This window comes from Mus musculus, chromosome 8 (genome assembly GCF_000001635.26).
Source record: "Mus musculus strain C57BL/6J chromosome 8, GRCm38.p6 C57BL/6J".
NCBI lineage: Eukaryota > Metazoa > Chordata > Mammalia > Rodentia > Muridae > Mus > Mus musculus.
Window position 1 is genome coordinate 101,497,854 of NC_000074.6, and position 6,734 is coordinate 101,504,587.

Here is a 6,734-nt window from a genome sequence, read left to right on the forward strand (position 1 = left end):
AGGAAAACAGAAATCATCTCCATATTATATATTCATCATAAAAAAACAAGAAAATTTCAAGTAAAGTGTTTTTAAACTCTGTGTATTTTTAAAGATTTCACACTGAAAACATATATCTTAAATGCCTAACTGTTTTGTGAGGAACTATCTGTTATATTTCTGTGATTATAGTTACATCATTTCTCCCTTTTTCTTTTTTCTATCTAAACACCCGTTCTTTCCTCTCTTTCAAATTCACATCCACTTTTTTTTCATAAAATGTGTCTGTGTGTGTGTGTGTGTGTGTGTGTTTTATTCCTAAGTACAACATTCTCAGTCTGTAAAATTCTTGTATGCTGAGGACCACCCTCATGCTGGGAGAGGGTTCTGAGGAAGGAGTTTTTGGGAACAACTGATGAAAGACTTTCAGTGATAGATACAAGCAGACAGCTCTGTGTTATGGTCAAGATAGTCCTCTGTTCAAGATCTCTGTCTATTTTATTATTTAAATCATTTTTATTAGATATTTTATTCATTTACAATTCAAATACCGTCCCAAAAGTCCTTTATACCCTCCCCCACCCTGCTATCCAACCCCCATCCCACTCCCACTTCCTGGCCCTGGCATTCCCCTGTACTAGAGCATATAATCTTTGCAAGACCAAGGGCCTCTCCTCCCAATAATGGCTGATTAGGCCATCTTCTGCTACATATGCAGCTAGAGACAGGAGCTCAGGGGGTACTTGTTAGTTCATATTGTTTTTCCACCTATAGGGTTGCAGACCCCTTCAGCTCCTTGAGTACTTTCTCTAGCTCCTCCATTGGGGGTCCTGTGTTCCATCCAATAGATGACTCTGAGCATCCACTTCTGTATTTGCCAGGCACTGGCATAGACTCACAAGAGTCAGCTATTTCAAGGTCCTGTCGGCAAAATCTTGCTGGCATATGCAATAGTGTCTTCATTTGGTGGTTGATTATGGATACTTCATCCCTCCTTAGAATGGGGAATAAAATACCCATGTAAAGAGTTACAGAGACAAAGTTTGGAGCTGAGATGGAAGGAAGGACCATGCAGAGACTGCCCCATCTGGGGATCCATACCATGATCTCTGTCTTTAAATAGCTCTCTGCTTGAGATAACTCTCTCTTTCACACCAAAGCCCAGTCTTTTTTATTTTAATTTTAATTTTTGCATAAGCTACTTCCTTAGGAATTGCATGTCAATTCAATCATTTACTTCCAGGTCCCTTTTGATTATTCCACAAATCAGAATTTTATGACCTTAGCCCCTGGACAGAGCTTCCTGGCCTAAGCTGCCAAATTCTCCTGCTTACTGGAGCTGGAGCATGCCCTATTTTTCTATTAAATTATCCTCACCTTTATGTTTTCCAATTCCCTCACTGCCTAAGCTTCACTGGCCTGGAACTTATTCTGTAGACAGGTCTTGAACTCAAAGATATGCATGACTCTGCCTCCTGAATGCTGGGATAAAAGTAGAGTACCACCATGCCTAGGCCTAAGCTGTTCATGACCACTGTTCCTCAAGATTCAGATCAAAAGTCTGTGTCTTCCAGCCTCACGATTTATATCACAGGTGTGCCCTCCATTTCTGGATTGCAGTTCATTCCAGATTAAAAGTCCAAACATTCCTTGTTCAACTGTTATCATGGGCAATAAGCTTACCTGGGTAGGACCTTGACATGAAATTGCCACTCCCTAAATCTCTTTATCTTCTTCCTTAATATCTTTCTTGCAGAAAGATGTGACTCCTACCTGCACTTGTCTCTGTTCCCTTCTGTTTGTCAAGCCCCTCATACAATTCTTATTGCATCCTTACATTTTGCATAGCTGAGAAATCTTGTGAAGAATAGCTCTTACAGTGATTTATGTATTCTTAAAAACTCGTGTTTTCTGTGTTCTTTCCTATAGAAGGTCATTTTGTTACCATGTATGCTGAGGAACACCAGACACATACTTGCTTCTGGGAAACATGATGTTTCTGATTATCATGAAGTCATTAACCTTGGAAGGAAGAACATTCCCCGGAGAAAGAACATGGAGTAAAATATATACATTATTACACATATTAAACACAAAAAGCCTTAAGTTTAGAGAAACCATCAGCACTCAAGATGACTCACGCCCTATTGGTTCTGCTCTACAGGTAGGATCCATGTCACATTGTCCTTTCTGTGGCCATAACCGACCTGGCACTTGTTTGTTTTAGTTTTTGTTTGACAATTTCTTTATTTTTATTTCAAATGTTATCCCATTTCCTGGTTTCCCTTCTGAAAATCTCCTCCTCCTATCCCCTCCCACTCCCCCTGCTCAAGAACTCACCCACTCCTGCTTCCTGGCCCTGGCATTCTGCTACACTGGGGTATAGAGCCTTCACAGGACCAAGGTCCTGTTCTCGCATTGATGACCGACTAGGCCATCCTCTGCTACATATGCAGCTGGAGCCATGAGTCCCACCATGTGTACTCTTTGGTTGGTTGTTTAGTCCCTGGGGGCTCTGGGGTACTGGTTAGTTGATATTGTTGTGCCTCCCATGGGACTACAAACTCTCTCAACTCCTTAGGACCTGGCCCTTGTATGTATAGTATCCAGAATGACCATTTGGTTCTGGATTAAAAATGGGAATACTATTTCTCTCAGTCTATGCATTCCTCAACTGCCTACAGTTCTTTACATAGGTTTGAGGTCATCAACTTTCCCTCATCCACTTTAGCATGTCTACTGTTTTCATTTTGCAACTCATGTTTAGGAAGTTGTAGAACACGTGGCACCATGCATACGACAGGCAGAAGACATAAGACATAAAACAGGCATAAGAGCTAGTGAATTTAAAGGAGCTCAAACTCAGGGGATCTCAGAGATTTGATTGCAGGAGTTGAGTCACTGGCTGTCTGTTAGGTACTGTTACCATTGTTGATTTTTATTTGGTATCTCAACTCTATTGAACTGGACTGTTGGTGTATATGTGAAGTGTTTTCAAGTAGATGGAGCAGTATTTGTTGACCTGTGAACTGAACTGTCAATTAGACAACACAGATAAGAGTTATTCTAAAGAACCTTTCTAAACATGTCTTCTTTTCCTTATATCCTTTCTTTTCTACTCCCTCTGGTGGGTGATGTGCTGAAAGGGAGATTAATGCATTTAAGAGCCATCATTAAAAAATTAAAGATACAGTGCCCTTTGGAAATAATGGAATGAAGAGAATATGCATGCTTACCCTCTTGCCTTATTTATGTTGTCAACAATGGTTGTCATTGGAGCACTTTCAATAAATAGTTCCACTAAAACGTCCAAAAGTTCCATTCCTACAAAACTCAATGTTCTATGTCTATCATAAATACTACCTAGCTTGGTGTCTTGAGGTGGAGCTGTTTTGAATTCAGATTATACTCCTCCAGTTTCAACCCTGTTTGAATGTAGCCATCAAATTGAACTCAAGGTTGCCTAAGGCATATCAGGTTAAGTTGTGTGTAGCTTCAGTTTGTCAAGATAGGACAAGTTACTTCTCATAGTAGACACAAACCAAACAAAACCAAAAATGGTCCTCAAATTATACTCACTTAAGATCTAAAGTTAAACTGCGTGTATGTACTTATTTTTCTGTTTAAACCAAAGTCTACTTTCTTTTAACATACTGAACCTGTTTCTTAGGACTTCTGGTTACTTTCATCTTGTTATTCATTCTATAGAAGAAAGTTTCCAGTGCTACTGAGGCAGATGGGATAGGAATAGGAGAAAGCACACTTCTATTCTAAGTTTCAAGTAGTTCATGTTAGTCTTGGTTTCAGAGGAAAGACTGGAATTGGTTAGCTGACCCTAAAACAATTGAGTGAGAAATAAGAGCACATGTATATCTTACTGGTTAGCCACCAATATGTATAAGATACTTACCCAGAAACTATACAATTCTTCCTTAATGAATTTGGCCAGATGATGTTTGAATTCTATTTGCAATGTAGAAATGTATTAGGAGAAGCACCACATATAAAAACAAAGTAAAAAATGTAAAGATTTTCATGAATTAAAAATACAATATATACAAATAACAACCCATCTTTTATTTAATGTAACATAGAGTTAATTGCATCTCAAAACTTCATTATCATCAGTCAAATAGGAAAATTAAAGTTCTATCAATAAATGACGATGTTGGTAGATATTTGATCTTTGATACACATGAAGATCTAAATAAACACTGGTCTAGACTCTTTTAGTTATAATTCACATCTTTTTCATTTGTGGATATTTCTCTTCATTATTATTTTTAATATCTCAACCATGCAGAAAATGTCAAAGGCAAATCAGTGATAAATTACTACAGGACAACACTAAACATATAGATTAAATGTAAGTAAGCAATATATATAAGAATTCAGCAGCCTTTTCTTAAACTGAAGTGCAGTTAGACTATAACAAATGTTTCATGGGGGCTGGAGAGAAATGTCTGAGTATAAGAGCATTGGCTGCACTTCCAAAGGACCCTGGGTTGATTCCCATCAAACATAGTGCCTCATAATGACCTCTAACTCCAGTTCCAGAATATCTATTTCCCTAATCCAGTCTCCAGTCTCTGTGTGCACTAACTGTACATGGTACACAGATATACATGCACGCAAAAATACCCATGTACATATAATAAATAGTAAATGCATAAATACATAGTTCATCAAATAAATAAACAATGTAAAATGACATAAGGAGAAACTGCCTCCTTGTAACCCTGAGTAACAAAGCACTAAAGTAAGAAAATGCAGACTCAAAAAAATTTTCTGACAGCATTAAATACAAACTCTATTTGAACTGAATGTTGAAGATGTAAGCCTTGGAGAATTTTCTCTTGAGAAAATAGGAAATAGGAAAATCAGATAAGTTCATTATACTTTGTAAAACAATATATCTTGATAATGCAGTTTATGATTAAAATATTTACATAAAGAAATATATATGTATGTAAATATATGTGTATATATATATGTATATGTATATGTATATATATATATATATATATATATATATATATATATATATATATATACACACACACACACATATGTATATATTCGTAGACAGAGAAAGAACTTTAGAAATTAGCAGATAGTGATACAAGTGTTATAAGAAGTATACAGAAAAATGTGCACAAAGGAGAAGAAAGCCAAGCCGAACAAATCCCCAGTCATGTGATTTACTGACAGTGGACTGAGAAAAAAAATCTTCATCCAAATGTAAGACAGAAAGTAGTGTTGAAAAGATACTAGCAGTCTTGAATTCAAGACAAACGCATACCTCTTAACACCAAAAATTGTTGCTGGACAGACTTTTATAGTGGTTTTGCCAGCACTGGAATGCAAATCACATCTTTCACTTTGTATGACGCAGAGAACAGTATCTGGCAACTTTAGAGAGTGAGTAACTCTAAGGGCTTAAGTACAGGGACTCACTATTCATCAGGGAAACAGAACTTAATTTGTTATACCTCCAGAGCTCCAGTAGCCCTGGGAGGGAGGCTGTTGTGGAAAGGAGTAAGACTAGATACAACACTGATAAGTTTTCTTCCTGAATCTTAGACAAGACAGTGATGTGCATACTACTGTCAGGGGACCCTGCCCCTCTGAGTGTCCATGTGTAGATTTTTTTTCAACTGAGAATAACATCTACAATGTTTGTTTTCTCATTTTTCTATTATAACGTCCCTGATAGGCTTTAATGATTTTTAATCATATTTCTAAATTTTTGCATTTTGCATGATTTGTTTTCTACTGATCTTGTTTTTTTTTTTTTCCTTCCCTCTCATTTGTGTTATAGGCATTGAGCCCTTATAAAACAGATTGCATTTCTAACTTAATTCACTTTCTCACAGTATTTATTTTATTGGAAAATTTCTTAATATCTGGAACTTTATCTTTTAGTTTTTACTTTTTTATAATACTTTGCTTTGTTATACTTTCTTAGTAGCATGCTTTCTCATTCCTTTGTTTTTATTTTGTTTCAGTTCTTTATTTTTCTCATTTAACTTTATTTAATTTTATGTGTAATCATCTACCTTTCTTCATTTCATTTATTAACTATTTCCATATTTACTTTGAGTTTTAACTTCATAGCATATTCTACTTGAGTTTTCCCATTTTCTGTTACAACAACTTTGGTAGTTTATTTGTATGCTTTAATAAATGTTCAACATATTTCTACAAATTCCATGGTTTCATTTTGTTGTCCTTATTCATTTGTTTTTCCCTCATCCATAGCATTGGGTGACTGGGCTCCTAAAAAGAGCTTGATCACTAAGACTTTTTCCCAAAGAAATCTCTTAGAAGTACCAAACCCAGAAATGTGAAAATCACAGTATACAGATGCAGGAAAGATGGATAAGAAAGGCAATGAAGAACCTCACTGAATTCGAATGGAATAAAAAGAAAAATAGCAACTTAATTTAATCTTGGACATGGAGTAGGAAGTCAGCTAGATGAGGAAAAAGTCAGCCTGACAAATGTGAAAACGATAAAGTGAATGGCATAGAAGAAAGGAAGAGTAAATTATTGGGAGTTTGATTAAAATAGCAAGTAGGGATGCTAAAAATGAATCAATGTATCAAATAACAAAAACATAAGCAATAGACCCAACAAAATAAAGAAAAAGTATGAGGTAGGATGGACCAGATCAATAAAATACTAAAAGCAGACATCATTGAGGGGGAAAAGCAAGCATGGAAGGAATATTCAAGACCTACAGGATGCTAACA